At 40.4% G+C, this 21,907-nt stretch overlaps 1 pseudogene; it reads right to left on the bottom strand.

Moving 5' to 3' along the window:
* Positions 1-882: 882 nt before the first annotated feature.
* On the bottom strand, positions 883-16,009 carry LOC109053116 (annotated as a pseudogene).
* Positions 16,010-21,907: the final 5,898 nt, after the last annotated feature.

Raw genomic sequence — 21,907 nt, forward strand, 5'->3', positions numbered from 1 at the left:
TGTCAATCATATTTCTGGGAAAGTTTACCCCCAAAAATGCAAATTCTGTCATCATTTACTCTCCCTCATGTCATTCCAAACCTGTATGAATTTAGTTTGTCTGTGAAGGAAAAAAAGGTTTTTTTTGTTTGTTTTTTTTTTTTTTTTTGTCAATACAATGAAAGTGCTAAGTGAAAGGTTTAGTGTTGTTTTAACCCCAGTGACTTTCATTGTGTCAACAAAATCAGTTGGAACATTTTTCAAAATATCTTTGTTTGTGTTCTAACGAAGAAAGAAGAAATCATGATGACTGAATTACATTTTTTGGGTTAATTTTCTATTTTGCAATCAATGCATAAACCCCTATACAATCTAATAGCACCTGCCAGTATGGGAGGTTTTTTTACGTGCCCTTCAGATATGAAATGATTCAGCTTAAATAAATCGTACTCTTCAGTCTTTTTTAAAAAAGCAAGCAGAGCTGCGTTGCCGTTGTTTTAATTGATTAATTACCAGCAGCTTGCTTCAGACAGCACTAAATCTCTCTTATTTGGCCAGAATTTATGATACATGCAAAAAGAGAAGCCTTAGTGCCAGCTGGACACTTCTTAAATTATGACACCAATTGTCCTTTCAAGTATTTCATTAATATATTAACATCATTAAAATGTGTAGTTTCTCCCACAAAGCCCTTTTTCTGCAATTAAGTTCAGTGCAAAATTTCATAAAAAATCTAATCATATACATCTCCAAGATCAGGGTTGACCATTCCAAACATGAAATTAATAAATGAGAAGACACATTCAGTCATTTCCTACACAATTCCACATTTGGCACAAAGGAATCTTCTATACACCTACCCTTTGGGTGAGGGTTCATTGGGTTTGTGAACAGTTGGAAATATTCTACAGCGTTGGCTCGTGGCATCACTGCGAGGATGTCTCCGCTGCTAAACTCGACCTGCCATGCTGTGTGAAAGTTTGTTTTGGAGCCATGCAAGCACCACCGCAGCTCAGTCCACTGAGGGGACCCTTCTTTACCCCTCGCTGTCCATCAACCACTGCTTTCATTTTCCCAGCATGCCACAGGCATCCCGCAGGCCACAGATGGGCTCTGAGCTATCCCGTTCAGTCTCAGATGACCACTCGCTGGCTCCATTAGACACCTGACCTTGCAGACGCTGGGTGATGTGACTCAACAGGTCATCGAAAAACTTTGGGACTCCTTCGTAACCTGGGTAAAAAATGAAGGGGGTTTTAGATAACGGTAGTTAATGGGTTTCTTGTGACGGTGCTGAAAGCATTGTAAGCGCTCTAAGAGGCAATAATAAAGGCAGATATCATCTGCTGTCTTACTCCTGTGGTATCATGGGACTCTTGGATATACCACTGAGAGATATGAAAGGGCCGTTCCCTGCTAGATACACAAGATCACCATGGCAACAAGCGGAGAGAAGGCCAGGTGGCTTTTGAAACATACTGTAAGCTGACAAACACATGCTGTGCCTGCAGATACTACTAGGAGACTTAAATCAGGAGCTTCGAATGGTACTTTTGCTCCATCCTTCCACAATAATATATTAAACTACCAGTCAAAAGTTTTTGAAAGTAAGATTTTTAATGTTTTTTAAAGAAGTCTCTTCTGCTCACCAAGCTTGCATTTATTTGAGCCAAAATACAAGCAAAAACAGTAAAATAACTGTTCTCTATTTGAATACTATTTTAATGTTATTTATTCCTGTGATTTCAAAGCTGATTTTTTTCAGCATCATTACGTCACATGATCCTTTCAGAAATCATTTTGATATTCCGATTTGCTGCTCAAAAAACATTTATTATTATGTTGAAAACAGCTGAGTAGAATTTTTTAAGGTTTCTTTGATGAATAGAAAGTTCAGAAGAACAGCATTTATCTGAAATAGAAATATTTTGTAACATTATAAATGTCTTTAGCATCACTTCTGATCAATTTAAAGCATCCTTGCTAAATAAAAGTATTAATTTCTGTAATTGGATTACACATAAATAAGAAATAATGTGAATTTGTGCATTTTAATGTTTTAAAAGCCTTCCAAAGACATAGCGAGAGGCTTGCACGGTTAAATAACATCACCGGAGGATAATTTAAATAAAACCATAAAGTGTTGATGCATCAGCAGCTGATGTAATGTTGAAACAATTCTTAAACCTAAATCAGTTACTAAACAGCTTATATATATATTATATATATATATATATACAAAGCATGGCAAGAAGAATAGAATAGTGTGTTAAAAACCAAAGAAGGACTGACCGGTCAAGATTTTCTCTCCAACATCTAAAAGCAAATATATAATTCAAAAGTTGTATGAAGTTGTGTAAATAGAGGTAAACTCCTTATTAAAGAAATATGACCTATTTTAGCATTACAAAGCACTAAAAGGCCTCTTTATTATTATTCGGCACTGACACCATGTGGTCTGTTTGCATGACTGCCAGTTCTGGTTTTGAAAGTGGGGAATAGAGGTCAGGCATAAAGAAACATATATTACCCAGCAATTGTTGGACTGGATTCAGTCCGTTGGACTGGTGAGGACCTGCACGTACCTGGGAAAAGCGTTGATGTCGATGACGGCGTGCTGGCCGGTCTGGTTGTTGATGATGATTGTCGATGCCCAAACAGAGAAATGCCAAGGGCCTGTCGTAACCTTCTGGAAATTTTTCCTGAATTCTGGACCATCTTTGTCTGGGTTTCCCCGTTACTGGCCCTCCATGTTGTCCCTCTAGAGGAAACCAGAAAAGGGTTGAACATGTATGGTTATTATTCATTGTGAATTCCAAAAGTACTTCAAAAGTGCTTTTTTATAAGACGTTTTAGTTATGTATTAGGCATTCATTTTTTGATGTTTTGATTTTTTTTTTTTTAGATTCAAAATAAAAAAAATGTCTAAAATGAATGGATTTTGCTGATTGTTTCCAGGTCTTTAAACCACTTAAAATGTTTACAGAATATTACAGTTTGAAGAAAAGTGTAGTTTTTCTTGACTTGAAGGGGTTTAAAGCATTGCTTGAGTTATAAATGTGAGCATGTTGACTTACGCAGGTCAGGTCAGAAGAGGACTCTGGTTTGGACACATGATGACTGTTGAAGGATATTTGCTCTCCTGTCTAGAAGATAAACAACACAACTTCAGTTGTGTAAGAAATATTTACACTACTTTTCCAAAGGTTGGGGATAGCAATTTTTTTAAAGGAATAATACTTTTATTCAGCAAATACACATTACATTTATCAAAATGTTAAGGAGCACAACTGTTTTCAAGATTGATAATAGTAGGAAATGTTTCTTGAGCACCATATCAGCATATTAGATTGATTTCTGATGGATCATGTGACACTGAATACTAGAATAATGGCTGCAGACAATTTACCTTTGCCATCCCAGAAATATATTACGTTAAAATATATTAAAACAAAAAACTGCTATTTTAAATTGTAATAAGATTTCACAGTATCAGTGTTTTTCCTGTATTTTTTTATTTTTAAATTTAAAGTTTAAACCCAGCTAAAAAAAACAAACTGTTGAACAGTGTTGTATACACAGTAAATATTTCAATTGTTTTTGTCCCTTTCAGCTACATTTATTCAGCAAAGAAAAAAATCCCAATAGCCTTCACTGTCTCATTGTAAAGTTTATGCAACAAAAATGACAAAATCTTGGCAAAAGAATAGTTTGATTGGCCATCGGTGGCATAATTCCCCAAACCACATTGCCATCTGAGACCAAAATCTTTGACTGCTATATTAATACATACCATGTCAAAAGACAAAATAAACCACTTCTCTGTAAGAGAAGAAGAAGAGGGTCTAAACATCACAACATATGCTGACAGAATGGTCTAGACAGGCCGAGTGCCCTCCGGCCATCACACAGAGTTGCTCACGAGTGCCATTAAATGTCAATCTCCCTTTGTTTCTGATAAAGGCTTTCAAACATAAGGTAACCTTATAAAAAGTTCCAGACTAAGTGGGTTTTGTTAGGATATGCTTGTGTGGGATGGTTTAAAACTAGTTGAAAGAGACCGGATGTCTAAATTTCTGGACCTGGCACCCTATAAAAAGTGTTTTTACGGGCTTTAATGCTGCCTGGTGAACTTGTGTCCCAAGTGTGACACACACAGAGTGCAATTTACAGATTTGTCTTTATATCTATGTGCTCAAACCTTGATTTAATACAAAGTAATATGTGACCCTGGACCACAAAAGCAGTCTTAAGTAGCACAGGTATATTTGTAGCAATATCCAACAATACATTGTATGGGTCAAAAATAAGACTTTTCTTTTATGCCAAAAATCATTAGGATATTAAGTAAAGCTCATAATCCATGAAGATACTTTGTAAATTCCCTACGGCAAATTTATGCGAACAGTTTTGATTAAGCATTGCTAAGACCTTCATTTGGACAACTTTAAAGGCAATTTTAAAGGTATTTTGATTTTTTTTTCACCCTCAGATTCTAGATTTTCCTTTTGAATTGTATCTTGGCCAAATATTGTTTTTATTCCTAACAAACCATGCATCAATGAAAAGCTTATTTCTTCTGCTTTCAGATTAATATTTTTTAAATTTTAAATCACCCTTATGACGAGTTTTGTTATCTAGGGTCACATATATCAAAAAAAAAAAACTATACACAATCATTCAAAAATTTGTTCAAAAGTCTCTTACGCTCACCAAGGCTGTGTTTATTTGATACAATGAAAAGAGTAATATTTGTGAAATAATATATTTAAAAAAATTATTTATTCCTTTGAAGGCAAAACTTCATTACCCCAGTCTTTTGTGTGACATGATCCTTCAGAAATCATTTTAATAAGCTTGATTTGCTTATAATTTGCTTATCTATAAAGAGTTTGATTTATGATTCAATTATAGAGCAAAATATTTCTAAACAATTACATTCATTAAATACTTTTGCACCATCCATTATAGGGATGTTGTGTGACTAAACTGACCTGTGGGTCCAGATGGAAATTTCGAATGGAGGGCCGCTGAACCACATTGTAGGCCTCTCCTACAACAAACACCTTATAGAGCACTGCATTATGGTTGATGAAGCTCTGGATGACACATGGAGGCTTGATGTCCTTCAGATCTTCCTCACTGAAGATGATGGCCATCTATTGAGCAGGAACCAAATCAACATCTTAATACATTCCAGAGCAGGTAGGTTATAATTACCATGATAAAATACACCAGCTCCTGATGTTATCTTGAAATGTAAAGGAGCAAACAAGAAAGGTCAAATATAATGTATGTACTGGTACTCTCACGACACTAAGACTGCCACACCAAAACCCCCTCAATCCATGTATGTTTCTTGTTTTTCCTTTAGCTAAGTAAACCCATGTGCTCACAGTCATAAAACACATGACCATCAACCTGTTTGCACAAACACAATTGTTCAGCAAGTAAGTAGTGACACATTAATCTAGTACGCCCCTCACTGTCAACACTGTAAAACAGAGTTACTAGTGTCTTCAAGCAGTATTCTGAAGGAATGTGAGTGATTAGAGACTTTTGCTGTACATTAGTCACTGAGAATCAAAGATATGGTCACCATAGCAACAGAGGCTGCACCCCTGTTAATCATTCACGAGGACAGCAGGGTTATGTGTGATTCAGAGCAGTGAGAGATTCAGGTTTACTCTCTCTTTATAGTGGCATATGTGTCAAAATACTTTATGATTTTTGTGTTTTTTTTTTTAGCTTTTTTTTAGTATCACACGTTCAAGGCAACTGAAATGAATCACTGAAGTGGCCACAATGTTGTTGAAAATATCACCGAAATTATAATGTGTGTTTTTTATTAGTACTACTATTAATAATGATAATAATTAGACCTCTCAGTTCTCTAGCTTTACGAGAATAGAAACCCCACAAAAAAATTTGATACACAAAACCACAAATAATTATTTTAATGAGACACCACTCAGTGTTAAAAATGATGATTAACTAACATCATGCAGCACCTCTTATGTAATGGATCTGAATAGCACTGTACTCTACTGTACTTATCTACTGCTTATTATGTAAGATATGAAAAATAGTGCAGGTTACAGTAGAGTAAAGACTCTTACCTCATGGGAGTTGATGCCATGAGCTACTTGGGTTTTGCAGACTGCAATCAAACAAAAATAGTGTGAAAATGTGTCGCTCAAGTACACAAGGAAATATTTAATAAGCAGCTTTTTTGAAGTCTTAGATGAGCAAAATCTATGTATATAAATGGTCCTGAAGATTACTGCTGATTTTAAATGTCTTAAACTTACTAAAGGGGAACGTGATTCCATGTTTCTGAAGCTGCTCCAGAGTCTCAGTGCCACATTCACTCTTGAGGACAATGAATGGAGGTGAGCAGATTCTGTCATCTACAGAAAACACACATGAGCACATGCTACGGTTTTGTCTAGATCTATGAAATTATTTAATAATATATTATTTCAATATGCATTTCATATATATATAATGACTTGAACATACTTATTTTGTGTTGGGAATGTTTTAGATTTCTGGTTAAAAATGTAGTTTGATAATGTAACTGCACTGATATCATATAATGAAGAAAAAAAGACAAATTAAAAGGTTGAAATTCTTGAAAAAAAAAATTGTTTATTATTTGTTATGTTATTATTTGTTTAAAACAATACACACTTCACTGCCTAATATTTGAAAAACCTCTTCAGATCAGATAATTTGACAAAGCAAGGTTGGTTTTGGTTATAAAATGTCCCATGGAGCGATCTTCTAACAACTAGATTCTGATTCTGAGACTTGTGATTTCTAAAAAAATCTAAATATTTAACATTTTCTAAAATATTTAGGAATTAATGCTTGATGATATTTGACTGAATGGAAACATCTCGGTTACGTATGTAACCACAGTTCCCTGAATAGGGAACGAGATGCTGCGGTGACGTCACCGTATGGGAACACCTTCGGTGTGACGAATGTCTGAAGCCCTATACCATCTCGCCAATCCTATTGGCCAAATAGCGCTTGGCACCGCCCTACGCGCATGCGTACGCATCGTATACCCGGCGCCGCGCGCTATTTCGCTCAGATTTCATGAACTGAAGAGAAGAACGCTATCAGGTATGGAACGGGGACGGGACCGCAGCATCTCGTTCCCTATTCAGGGAACTGTGGTTACATACGTAACCGAGATGTTCCCTTTCATAGGTCACTTCAATGCTGCGGTGACGTCACCGTATGGGAACCCTATACCATAACGCCTGACGTACCTGATAGCTGGGATCCAAGGAAGCATCTGCTCAAGCGGAGAGAAACCCGGGAGCCAGGAGCCGTCCTTACATCCAGACTGTAAAACTTTATAAAAGTGCTCGGTGAGGACCATCCTGCCGCAGCACAGATATCAGCCATAGAAGATCCACTGAGGGCCGCCTGAGAGGAAGGCGACTGCTCTAGTGGAATGAGCTTTGACTCCTAGAGGCGAGGCGAGACCGCGCGCCTCATAGGCTAAAAGATATTGCCTCCACCAACCAATGGGACATGCGTTGCTTTGTGACAGCATGGCCTCTATTCTTATGTCCAAAACAGACAAACAGCTGGTCGGACTCACGCCATGAGGCTGATCGATCGACATAAGTCTTAAGCGCTCTGACAGGGCAAAGACTTAGATCTTCTGATCCTATCCCAGCAGGGGGGTAAAGCCTCCAGGACCGTCTGCTGAAAATGAAAGGGGTTCGAAGCGACTTTAGGGACATAATTAGGCCTCGGTCGCAGCAATACCTTCACAAAGCCTGGTGCAAAATCCATGCACGACGGCGAAACAGAAAGAGCCTGTAAATCCCCAACTCTCTTGAGGGAGGATAAGCCATAAGAAGAACTGTCTTCAAGGTCAGGATTTTATCCGGTACGGTTTCCAAGGGCTCAAACGGATGTCCTGATAGACCTTGCAGTACAATAGATAAATCCCATGAGGGAACTCGCACAGGGCGGAAAGGCCTCAGCCGTCGCGCACCTTGTAAAAAGCGAGAGACCAGCGGATGACGGCCCACTGAAGCACCATCCATATATACGTGGTTAGCTGAAATGGCTGCCACATAAACTTTCAAAGTTGCTGGCGTTACACCATCAGAGAAACGGTCTTGAAGGAACTCCAGTACTGAAGCCACTGGGCAGTAAACTGGGTCTATACTACGAAAACCACACCAGGTCGTAAAACAGCTTCCCTTTGAAAGCATATAAGCGTCTCGTAGATGCTGCTCTGGAATTCATAATAGTCTCGGAGGTTTTCCGCAGAAAAGACCGGGACATATTAACTCACTCCGCTCAGAGGCCACGCCCACAGTTTCCACAGATCTGGCCTCGGGTGCCAAATCATCCCTCGTGCTTGCGATAGTAAGTCCTGTCTGAGGGGAATCTCCCATGGAGAGCCCACTATTAGACTGACCAGTTCCGCAAACCACGGCTGTGTGGGCCACCACGGAGCCACCAGCAGCAGCTGCTCCACTCTGTCCAGCCGTATCCTGGACAACACCGCTGGAATTAAACGAATTGGAGGAAAAGCATACAAGCTGGTCCTGGGCCAATCGTGAGCTAACGCATCCAGGCCTAGGGGCGATGGAGGGCATAAGGAGAACCACAGCGGGCAATGCGTAGTCGTGCTCGACGCGAATAAGTCCACTCTCGCCTCTCCGAATATCTGCCATAAAAGGCTCACCGTCTGTGGGTGTAATCTCCATTCCCCCTGCTCCCAGAGTCTGTCTGGATAGCAAATCCGCTCCGACGTTCAAACGTCCGGGGACATGAACTGCTCGGATCGATAGAAATCTGTTCCGAGACCAAAGAAGAATACTCCTCCCCAGCCTGCACAGGGGGGCGAGAGCGTAACCCTCCTTGATGATTCAGGTATGACACAACCGCCATGTTGTCTGACCTGAGTAGTACATGACGGCCGGTCAGCAGATTTGAGAAATACTGGAGAGCTAGAAAAAACTGCCAGTAGTTCCAACCTGTTTATGTGCCAACCGCGTTGTGTCGCTGTCCACACTCCATGAGCTGGGCGCCCTTGACAAACAGCTCCCCAACCGGTCAAAGACGCGTCCGTCGTGACAGTCTCTCGGGAAGCACAAATCCCCAGCCGAACTCCGGCTAGAAGGAACTCGGTTGACATCCACTGTTTTATTGACATAACACACCTCCCGTGTCACCGAAATCGTACGATGCGGAAAACAACGGGGTGAAATGTTCTGACTTTTCGTCCACCACTGAAAAGGGCGCATGTGAAGTAAGCCCAGACGAATTACAGGGGATGCCGCTGCCATCAGACCTAACAGCCTGAGACACAAACTCACCGTCACTGTGCGGACCTACTTTGAAGTGACGCACGCATGACGTGAGAGACTGAACGCGCGGGAGAGATAGTCTGGCTGTCATCGCGCGAGAGTCCAAATCTATTCCCAGAAAGGTTATCCGTTGAGAGGGGATTAAAAACACTCTTCTGGAAATTCGTGCATAAGCCCAGGCTTCTTAAATGATTCAGCACTAAATCTCGGTGAGAGAGTGCTTGAGTCTGTGATTGAGCTAGCACCAGCCAATCGTCCAAGTAATTCAACACACGAACGCCCTGGAGCCGCAACGGGGCCAGAGCTGCATCCATGCATTTTGAAAAAGTTCGGGGAGCCAGGGCTAAGCCGAACGGAAAGAACACGGTATTGATACGCTTTGCCCTCTAAAGCGAATCTGAGGAACTTCCTGTGTCTCTTGATGATCTGAATATGAAAATATGCATCCTTCAGATCGATCGTGACAAACCAAGTGTTTGGTTGAATCTGAGACAAAATGGACTTTACCGTTAACATCCTGAATTTGCTCGTCCTGAGTGCAAGATTCAAACGGCGTAGATCCAATATTGGTCGTAAACCGCCACCTCTTTTGTGTACAACAAAATAGCGGCTGTAAAAACCTGACTCCATCTGAGAGGGGTGTACTTATTCTATAGCCCCTTTCCTTTCTTCAGCAGAGCTGTCATTTCTTGCCGCAGCACCGCGACTTCCTCTGGTTTCACAACCGTGGGAAGAATTCCGCGGAAAGGAGGCGGGCCTTTTCGAAACTGAATGGTGTATCCGAGACGAATCGTGCGTAAACACCCATTGCGAAATGCCGGGCAAGCGTTCCCACGCGGCCCGAAATAGCGTCAGTGGTTTCAAGGTTTCCGCCTTTTTCAGCGTTTTCATACGCGTTAACATGCCCGAATACGGAAAGCTCGCGGCGTCCGTAAGCCAGGGAAGCGCGTGCGTCAAATCCGCTGCATCTCGTTGTGTATAATCCTGAAGCGTGTCCACGGCAGGAATTAATCCAACAAGATGAACATCGGGCTCTGCCGCTAGCGAAAAAGCGGCGGCTGTATGAGCCGTCATAAACGGGCCGTCTTTGCCAGACCCTTGTAGCGTTCCTCGGATTCTGAAGGCTGAATCGCGCAGAGTGTCTGAGGGAAACGCCTGACATGGTTACTCGATCCAATGCTGCTCGAAGCGCCTTTTGCGGCGAGACAGTCAATGTTAGAGCGTGGGGACTGCAGTGAGAGGGTTGTATGCGCGAAAACGGTCCAATAGCGCTCTCTAGCGGAGGGCACAGTCCCTGGCAAGCAGCGAGAATATCAGGAGCTCCTATTAGGAGCCCGAGAGCGAGAGGCATTAGCCGTCGAACTCAGGTCTAATCTTTTCCGCTGTCGCTGGCGAGCTGGTGGAAAAGCCTTAGGACCCCAGTCCTTACGAGGGGGCGCCATAGGCGAAGGCTCTTCCCGTGAGGCAGCCCGTTGGCGGTTTGAAGAGGTTGAACGAGACCGCGCGGGCGCCTGCCGCCGTTCAGTCTCTCTCTGGGTCTGCGTGGAATCAGCTGGCGGAAAGCGGCGGCTGATTGCTGTTTCGCTGCCCTAAATTTATCCACCACCGACGTAACTGCCTCTCCAAACAAACCGTCCTTAGAAATGGGCGCGTCCATGAGAAAAGATTTATCCTTTTCTTTGATATCGGTGAGATTCAGCCAAAGGTGGCGCTCGACCGTAATCAAACCAGCCATGGAACGGCCCACTGCCCGAGCAGTATGTTTGGGTAGCGCGTAGCGCCAAATCCGTTGCCCGACGCAGCTCTTTCACAGCCTCGGGTGTGATGCCCTCCCCCCTCGTCGAGATCCTTTAAAAGCTCCGCTTGGTAGGCCTGGAGGACCGCCATAGAGTGGAGCGATGCGGCCGCCTGGCCAGCAGCCATGTAAGATTTCCCGACGAGGCTAGACGTGACTCGACACGCCTTCGAAGGAAGGAGGGGGCGAGACTTCCATGCCGTGGCCGAATTAGGCGCCAGATGTTCGGCGAGAGTCTCCTCAACCGGAGGCATCGCTGTATAGCCACGGTTCGCCATATCTGAAATGGTGGCGAAATCCGCAGCCGCAGCGTTCGTGATGCGCGCCGAGTAGGGCTGCTTCCAGGACCTCGAAACCTCCTGGTGGAGGTCCGGGAAAAAAGGCAGGGGCCTACGGGGCTGCGCGGGGAGCACGACTAGTCAAAAAACGGTCGTCCAGCTTAGATGAAGGTTGGGCCTCGGCCTTCTCAACCTCCCAGTCCAGTCCCAGCTTACCCACCGCACGAGAGACCACATCCAACAGCTCGCTGTAGGAGGGAGAGACGCGCTTTCTCCTGTCCGCTAGGAGGGAGAGGGCTGTCCGTATCTGCCACGAAGTCCTCAGACTCCCGAAGCCGCGGTGGATAAGACGTCGTCGTCGAACTGCCCACAACCGAAGGAGATAGCATCGTATGCCTCCGGGGTGGGGGCTGTAAACCCCTGTCCGAGAACACAACGGGTTCGACGAAGGTGGCATCCTGCACTCGGGTAGGGGAGAGCGAGCGATGTGGAGAAAACTCCAGCGCCGCGCTGTCGTCGTAAGTGAGGTCGCACATGTCTCCCCAAGCCATCGCCTCGTGCGGTGCCTCGGCAGCCGCAGAAGCGACACGGCGGGGGTTAGACGCGCGGGGCGACCTTGGAAAAAACTTTCTACCCTCGAGCGCAGTACTTTAAGTCGCAGGCCATCACAGTGGGGACAAGAGGAAAGGCCACTAAGCGCAGACTGCGCGTGATGTAATCCCAAACAGACTACGCACCTTTCGTGAGTGTCTCCCTTAGTGATGAACCTGGTACACGGTTCCTTGCACTTTCGAAAGCTCATCGCGTCCGCGAAGAGGAGTTAACACTGCTCGAGAAAACCGCTATGAACGCGAGATGATTCCAGGGCACAGATGATTCTCTTTCCTGAAGGAATGAAATCTGAGCGAAATAGCGCGCGGCGCCCGGGTATACGATGCGTACGCATGCGTAGGGGGCGGTGCCAAGCGCTATTTGGCCAATAGGATTGGCGAGATGGTATAGGGCTTCAGACATTCGTCACACCGAAGGTGTTCCCATACGGTGACGTCACCGCAGCATCGAAGTGACCTATGAAAGGGAAATAAATATTTGTCAACAGTTGTCAATGTTTTCTTGTTCATCTTGTTTAGATGTTTAGTAACCAGCTTTAATCTTTTTCATAATAATAATAATAATATTTCCATAGTAAAAAAAAAAAAAATATATATATATACACATTGCTATGCTGAAAATATATATAATAAAGTATGAAAAATATTATTAGGATAAAGCAGGTTGCTATGTTTTTTTCTCTATGTCAAAGTCAAGAAAACATTGACAACTGTCTTCTTTACTCTTATGGATCTGGAATCAACTCTGATTCTAAATTTTGTTTGTAAAGGTCGGGAGAAATAAATAGTTGATTCTTGGATATGTTTTGATTTCATCTTACTTTCTGTGTCTTTTTCTCCCTAACTAACATTTCTTTCTTTCTTTTAGCTACACACACAAATCAAAAACAAACCAAAAAGCAACAACACAACAACAATAACCACAACATCAATGAGCATAAGTGAAACACCAACACCTGAGCATAACTCTTCATATGACACCAAGTTTGGATGGGGGTCTTAATGATGTGTAGCCTGCACATATTTTAAGTGATGACTACACTTTATACAGAATAATATTACTACTGGATCCATGGAAACATTTAAAACTAAACCGCTGAGGTATCTGTGAATTTTCAGCTTGCTTTTGATCTGAAAACATCAATTAAATCTTATAAACAGCTTCTATTCCAAGAGTGAAAGTGCAGGCTATTTATAGCCGCTCAAAAACAATCTTTTTCTATGTTAGACAGCTCAACACAGCTCAGCGTATTAAAGCATCGCATTTTACATTAGACAAGGAACATGAATCCATTTGATCAAACAAGCAGTAACCTTTTAAAGCAGCTACAAATGCTGAATACCGCAATGTGATGTGTAAACAGTGATGTATGAAATAAACTAAAGTGTGCATTTTGTGGGATATGGGTTGATTATGATTCATTATGAAACCATAGGATGAGCAATCAGTTTACACAACCAAGTCAAATGACTCAAGATTAACTTAACAAAAATAGCCCTGAACTTTACTGCAAATCCCATGAGTAAGAACATAAATGTAAGTCACATAATACAGTCCTTGCTTTACATTCAAACACTTGGCCCATGACAGCTTGTTGTCAATCAGTTCACATGGACTTGATATAATTGGTCGATTAGCTCATGGAAAATGTGTCTCATTTAACAAAAAATCAGTCATTGATGGCACTTGCTGATAGAGCCAAACATGCATGCATTGGGCAAGTGAGTTATTTTAAAAAGGATCTTGTGTAATACAGAGGGTATATGAGCTGTGTTATCTTTCTTTCCCAGAATCCATTGCAGTGTTTTTTCATAAGCTAATAGCCATAGAGGCAGTTGCCTGGTGAGCAGACCCAAGAAAATAGTCACTCCCTTTGTATCCTAAACAGAGTCGTCTCTTTCTTAGAGACTGGGGAAGCACCAAGGCACATGGTTAACTTCACACTAACCCTCAGCTGACACTCCTGTACCCACACGTCCCTCTTGGAGAACATTGACGTTCTGATATGATTTTTGATTGACGACAACATTGGTTTCTCTGTGAACAATTTGGAAAGCATGCTAATTTTTGCATTTAAAGATCCTTTATAATATGGCCTTCATATACCAAAGAGGGGCAAAAAAGCCACACTGTCACACTGACCACACAAGATGCTCTTTGGATAATTCTCAAAAACCTCATCAGGCTGTACTCAAACTTGTGGAGTTTATACAGCTTGAATGTGTCTGTCATTAAAGCAAAAACAGGGACAAACCAAATAAGATATTATATAATTCAAATTAATTTTTATTTAAGTAACTGCTTGAATCTCAAGCTTGTATCCTGACATAAAAATGGTAATAAAATGGTAGTTTGTGTACTAAATTATAAAAAATGCCAAAATTGAAACAGTCCCAGACTTTAAAAGGATACTTCACCCAAAAATGTACAGCAAAAATTCTGTCATCAATTACTCACCCTCATGTTGTTCCAAACCCATAAGACCTTCGTTTTATCTTGTAACACAAATTAAGATATTTTCCCCTGAATCCAAGAGCTTTTTTGACCCTGCATAGACAGCAATGCAACTGACACTTTCGAGGCTTAGAAAGGTAGTAGACATTGTTAAAATAGTCTATGTGAAATCAGTGGTTCAACTGTAATGTTATGAAGCTATAAAATTACATCTTGTGCACAGAGAAAACAAAAAAAGCAATGACTTTATTCGACAGTTTCAGTCTTAGATGCACATACAAGAAAGAAGCATGAATCATACATCTGAATTCATCGTGCTACTCTCCTGAACGTACATCAAAGACTGACACGGATGGGAAGAAATTGTTGAATAAAGTCATTGTTTTTATTTTCTTATTTTCCCTTTGCACAAACAAGTATTCTAATAGCTTCATAAAATCAAAGTTGAACCACTGATGTCACATGGACTATTTTAACAATGTCCTTACTACCTTTCTGGGGCTTGAACATGGTCTATGCAGGGTCAGAAAGCTCTCAGGTTTCATCAAAAACATCTTAATTTGTGTTACAAAGATGAACGAAGCGTCTTACGGTTTTTTGGAACGGTATGAGGGTGCAGTAATTAATTTTATTTTTTGTGTGAACTAACCCTTTATTCAGCAAGGAAGCAATGTTTAGCGCAGTTTCACACAAATGGTAGCTTTTTTAGAAATAATTCGATTTTAAAATTAATAAAAATAGAAAACGGTTATTTTAAATTGTAATTATATTTCACAGTATTGTTCTTGCTGTATTTTAAGCATAAAAGACTTTCAAAAACATTAAAAACTCTTACCAACCAACCTCAAACTTTTTGAAGGATAGTGTATGTGTAGATATACTTATGTGTTGAAATAGTTTAGGGGCGAATATTTGAATAAAAGAGAGCTGCAGATTTAGATGGAATTCTTAGGCACTACGCCATTCACACAGTTGGTGATTCTGTTGGCTTGTAGTGATCCTACGGGCCTCCTGTTATTTCTGTGGCCAGTGAAATGCAGTTGTGCAAGCAGAACAAAGAATGAACGACTCTCTCAGCCAGCTTTAGGAGACATAAGCCCTCCATAAGCACTCACACTTCCCCCTTGGAATAGGCAAAACCTACCCTAACTCGTGTTATTTCACCCCTGAAAGAACAAAGGAGGTTCTAAAAGGCCTGGTTTACAGAACTCATCTGCAAACATTTAGAATTAGTGCGAAAATGCTGTAAATGGTCTGATGATCTACATTACAGCTTAGCATGTCTGACACAAAAAGCAACCAACCACATTGCCGTTGCGTGCATTTAGGGGTGAGCTTATCTGAAATATATGGCTGGGTTTCCCCATTATCAATAACTGTATTTAACACAGCTGTATTTTGTGTAGATTAAAATCACACACATGTATAACTGTATATTTAGTGCTGTAGACCGACCTTGCATGCATCATTCCGAGGTTTAATGGATTATCTTTCTTTTTTTTGCTGTTGACTTGCCAGCGGTCAAAGCACGGGTACGACATGGCTGGAAGAGAGCGTTCAAGGAATCACCGTATTCGAGGCCTGATGAGCACCTATGTACGTCCTAGGACAAAGTTCAAAACATCCACATCAGGCTGAATTGAAATGAAGGATCAAAATGAACCGACAGAGTGTCAGCACCCCCAGTTAAAAAAAAAACATATTAAACCACATTATCTATAAATAAATGCTAATATGTATCAACATGTTACCAATATTTTTTTTTTTTTTTTTACAAAAATATTTCTAATAATTATATTATTTTTATTCTTATTACACTATTAATTATATAATATGTAACTGTAACAAAAAATTAAACATAGTATACTATTCTTATTTATTATTAAAAAGAAAGGAGTAAGAGGGCTGATAAAGCTATGACCACTTGCAGCTGCATTATATCCTATTTACCTGCAACACTCTGAACAAGTAGCAGCAGACTCGCCTGACATTTTGGTCGAGACCATCAACCAATGTGGTCAGTCAGCTTGGGGCCATGCATGCACATCAACTCAGCGTACCTAGCTTCTCGCATGGCTGGCTCTGAGCATCCAGCTTAAGACCGATGGAGGAGAACAAGCTGCTAAAGAGCTTAGTAAAACATTCCATGCAGGACATTTTTTAACAATACCCCTTCGGAGAGAATTCCTAATCGTCTATATATGAATAGGAAGCAGGAGGCCGTCTTTTTTTTTTCTCAAAAATGCCCCCCACTGTGTGTATTCTTTGTCCAGACCATGAACTATAAATGCACAACAAAAATAATAAACAGCCATGCCTACATTTTGAATATTCAAGCTTTCTGCCCACCACAAGTTCTGCTTTTGCTCCAAGGGGACGAAGTATTTGAAGAACAGAATGTTTATCGACCAGGATGTTAATTGAGGAGACTGTGATCTGTGCATATCACTCAGACCTTGTACTGGCTCAACCTCTTAAAAACAAACTATTTTTGTAGTCCTAAAGCTCAGATCTGGAGTCAAATAGAGATAAAAAAAAAAAAAAAAACCTGCATAATTACAGTATTTTTCCATAATATAGGGGTAATAGAAAAGAAGCAGTCGACCTATTTTGGCACTATTGTGTATGACAGCACAATTGTGTTCTGTTCTGCACAAAATGTCTGCTTGAGGGTACACAGAACATGTTGTCCCTTTGGTTTAACCTTTGGGGGATGAGAGCCATATTTCTTTTGGATCAGACCACAAAGGTTCTTGGCAATACATCAGAGGCATTTGAACATGGCTCTGGGGCAAGTTAATAGGGGATAGGGGAATCCAAGTGCACTTTTTTTGAAAAACGCTTTAGACCCAGGTGTAATTCCCTCCAGACTCTCGTCTTTTAAAATAAGCACAAATAAAGAACTTGGGACAGCGTGGCCTACAGAGTGTAATCCTAAGGGGCTGATTATCTATCACCTAAATGGCTCGTGTTTCAGCCATTACAATGTTTGGGAATATTCCTCCCCCCCTCTTTCTCCCCTCCATTGCCAGCCCACAGATGTGTGACAAACAATTTGCGGTAAAACAGACATTAAAGAATAGAAGATGACACACAGATATCCACCTCATGACACTTTAGAGAAAAGAGCCCTCCACTTCCTTTGTGTAGAGGACTATTCAGCTGATACACACATCATCTGATAAAAGCATGAGATAGACATCCCTTAAATCACATTAATGTTGCTGTAGCATTTTAGTCAGTTTAAAGTAGCTTTTTAAATAACAATCACAGAGCTTCCACTGCTTCCCTGGATATAATAAGGCCTGATTGCTTTGCTAGATTATTGTTCTTCCATCTAGCGCACTTCTTCCTGAAAAAAAGAACTAAATCTCTAACTTGCTGTTACTTCCACTGAAAAGTGAGGGACATTACATCATTACACAAAGTTAAATGCAAACCAAGGAAGTGATGGCAAACAAATGTCCTTCTAGTCCTTCTTTAAATTACATTTTAAAAATATTTTAAAATAGAAAAGTTACACTAAAAATTACAACAATATTATTTTACTACAACAATTTTGATAAAATGAGCTTAATAGACTTCAAAAAAGACTTTGATTCACAATTGTTAAAACAACTTAATGACCTTAAACATTTGATAAAAAAATGAAAAGAAAATTTATAAGGATATATTAAACCAAAAGCTTATACGGATACGTGTTCACTCCCATTGACCCTTGGGTATCATATTTTTGGAAATGAGCGTTGGTAGGTACTGAAGAAAGTGTAAATATCTTATCTCTATGGTGGTGACACTGCTGAAATTGCAGTTTTTAAATTATATGTAAATGTACTATGAACTAATAAAATAATTTAATAATTAAACAGTTAGGACAGGCCTGAGAAGGGAAGGCCAGAGTATGAATGACCAACAAAACTTTTTAACAGTATGTACCCACAGAAAATACACTCAGGTAAATATTCAAAGACTTCATTTAAAAAAAAAAAAAATTAAGCCTTTTCCCCTTGATTGCTTCTAGTAATTCGTAGTAACTTAATGATTAAATAATTCTCATTATCCTAAAACAAGGATGAATGACACTCCCCCTGTCTAAAGTGATCAGCCATGGACTGACTGCTAGATAGTTAAAGTACTTTAGAGACCATATAAAAATCTATGAACTGGGTTGCAAAGCAGCTGAGCGGTGTAGAGGTGTGAGTAAACAGATCAAAGTCCATCCTTTTACTCATCTTCAGTTTCCACGCCCCTACATGCTGTGGATATCAAGAGGAGGTGTACATCTTGGGAAGTGGAAAAAAAGCCCTCAGTGTCGTTTCACTAATCCAGGGACAGCTTCAATGAATAAATCGTATGACTCACATAAAACGCCCAGAATGAGGAAACAAGCGAACTTAGGTTATCGTCCTACAGCCTTCACATGCATGTCCCAAAACAAACACAAGGTGACTCTGTTTCCGCCATCACTAATGTACCTTCCACGGGTTAAAACATTGAAGAACAATGTTTGTCCATAAGCATATACATTTTATTGATTTATTTATTTTTTTAACTAAAGATATCGCTTTGAGTCCCAAGGCTACAAGCAAAATCCACACCTCATTTCCACTGCAAGCTGATGGTTTGTTATAGGCAGCCCTTAGTATCTCAGGGCCACTCAATTCCTCTTTCCAACTAACACAATATTAACATGCTTGCACAAGGGCATGTCCTGCTGGAATGCGCAAATATACTCTCTTCGTATGTCTACTGATAACATTGCAACAAAAAAGTTTCATTTTTCTTCAAAATAAAGGATTTCTCACAAAGTCAATCATACCAACTAGTGATTTTTTTCTATTTTCAAAGTTAATAAAAAAAATATTATATATTATATGTTTTAAAAAATATTATTTTATCAAAAAAATATATATAATGATTAAATTACAAATTAACAGTATTTTCAATATTTGGTTCAAAAGTATTATTATTTTTTTATATTTTCAAAAATCCGGAAGGTGTAAATCGATTTTTTTTTAACTACAGCAAAAAACACCCACCACACAAACATAATAATAAAAAATGGTCCTTAAACATCTCACAAGTACATTATAATCTTGTGAGTCATGTGATCAACGATTTATCAGTGTACCCCCAAGTGAAACAAAGCGTGAGGGAAGGTTGCCACAAGTTGCAAGCAGCACTCATTGCCAGTAACTCCGCCATTCCTCTCCTTGCAGACAAACATAGCATGATAGCCTGATGGCCTAAACCTTGAAAAAAAAGCATGCAAGAAACAGTCCAATGCCTCTTGATTCATCAAATCTAAAAGGCGGACCATCAACTTGTTTTTGTAGAAATAATGACATCTTAGTAGAAGACAAAAATACAACTCTTGGCCCTGACAAAGCCAGTGCGCGCGTCCCCGTGTCCCTACTAGGACTAAAGGACCCCACACATTGTCGCGCTGAATCTTATTTCCCTAGTGCCCATCATATTAGCACGTGCGGACAGGTTGCGCGTCTTTTTAACCTACTCCTCCAAACATATTCTCTCTTACTTGAGTGAAGCCAACAATGATAGATTAAGCATGGCGCCAAAGGCAAGACTTAAACACCTATATGTTTACTCATGCCCCTGGACGACTTCGCACTATGTCACCTCAGCACAACCTTGCTGGAGTTAACTTGCATAAGAAAATGCCTCTCAGCTTAATTTTTGCCTATAAACTGCCAGCTCATATCAGATTGAGATGAAGAAGGCTACTCAGACATGCAATTTCCATGCCAATATTGTAGAAGCAAACTTCTTGTATTAGTTATGCTTAGGCTATATTATGGCCTGAGCCTCTGAAAACAGTTTTTTTTTTTGGACAAGCAAAAAAAAAGGATATATAAATGTGTTTACATGGCATATGGATTCAGTGCGAAAAGAAAAAAAAGCCACAAAGAATGTTCATGCACATAACAGCTCCAGGAACATTATTCATATGGCATACACAGTAAAGCCAACACCAGCCTAATTAAACAATGCATGTATTATCATGCAATACAAACCTCAAAAGGCACAATTCCAACTGCATCGCCCAAAACGTGAGATCATTAACTGTGATAGCTAATGCATTATAAAGTATGTCAATACTTCTGAATGGTGATATTTTGAATTTTCTACAGTAAGTGTCCCCCCAGGCATAACTAGCTGCATTTTTCATGTTTAATGAACAAACAAAGGCATGTTTGTAAGTTTCGAGCAGATGCTGACAAGTATATTGCGATGATATTGTGGAAGCAGCCCTCACATTAATGAACAGGTTTGTGTCAATGGAAAAGCATTAAAAAAGATAAGAAAAACGCCAATAATGACGTATCTTACCTGGATCATCTCTATGCCTTGTTTCCTGGGAAAACAAAAAAGTGCGAAAAACAAAATAGTGAATATTTTTATATGTGGAGTGTCCAACGCTGACATGCAACCGAAAGTACGGTTGACTCAAATAATAATGATCAACATTCCCCGACTTGAACTTGAGAATAATAGAGAATGACTTTACAAATGCAGACAAATTTATTTAGGAAGACAGAAATTCAAATAGAACGGTGTGATAAAAAGAGGGGCTTTGGTCACCTACAGGCAATCCCTGTTTATCTTTGGACGTGCTGTCTAACATCACATAAATAGGACCAGAAGAATTGTCTCCAAAGTCCCGCTCGCAAACACAGCACAAAAAGGCAGAGCACAAGATACTGGCTCACAAAGATGTGCGCTAAATCAAGTTATCCACTCCCCATTTTCAATACAACACATTTGTGACCCTGTCTGTGAAGTCCTTAAGTCTCAAAATCTAATGATGATGACAACAAGCATCAAAGTTTGATTGCTCCATCACCATTCAAATATGTGCCTGTGCACTATAGATGTTCAAGTCCTGACATGGCCCGTACCCAGTCAATATTAAAGATATAAAGCGTTATATTTTCACAGAATGTTCTAACATCTTTATGAAGGATGAGCTTCAGTGTAGAAAACATAATATGTCAAAATCGCAAAAAAAAAAATCGGAGTCTTGTTTGTAGTCTGTTGGTGTCACACGGCAGGAGCCAGCAGGCAGTTGATTATGCGCGTGATTCAACACAAGCAAACAAAACACTCTTTTAAATGCTAACGCCCAGTATTCATATAATAACGTGTGAGTCTGATAAGTCTCTAGGTGCTATTATGAGAATAGTCTGCTATTTAAGGGCCCAACTTAAGGTCTTTTAAAAAGTCGGGAGGAAAACAACAGCCTCACATCTTTTTAAACAGCCTGACGATCCTGTTGTGATTAAACGATGGCTAGCACTGCTTTTGGCAGTTTACTCAGCAGTGCCTGCACCTCAGAACTAGTTAAAATATCTTCAGCCTTTCATCAAATTTCCAGACAAAGATTGCCCGACGCAGAATAACAAATCACTGAGCTTTTG

The sequence above is a fragment of the Cyprinus carpio genome, chromosome B20, assembly GCF_018340385.1.
Source record: "Cyprinus carpio isolate SPL01 chromosome B20, ASM1834038v1, whole genome shotgun sequence".
Lineage (NCBI taxonomy): Eukaryota > Metazoa > Chordata > Actinopteri > Cypriniformes > Cyprinidae > Cyprinus > Cyprinus carpio.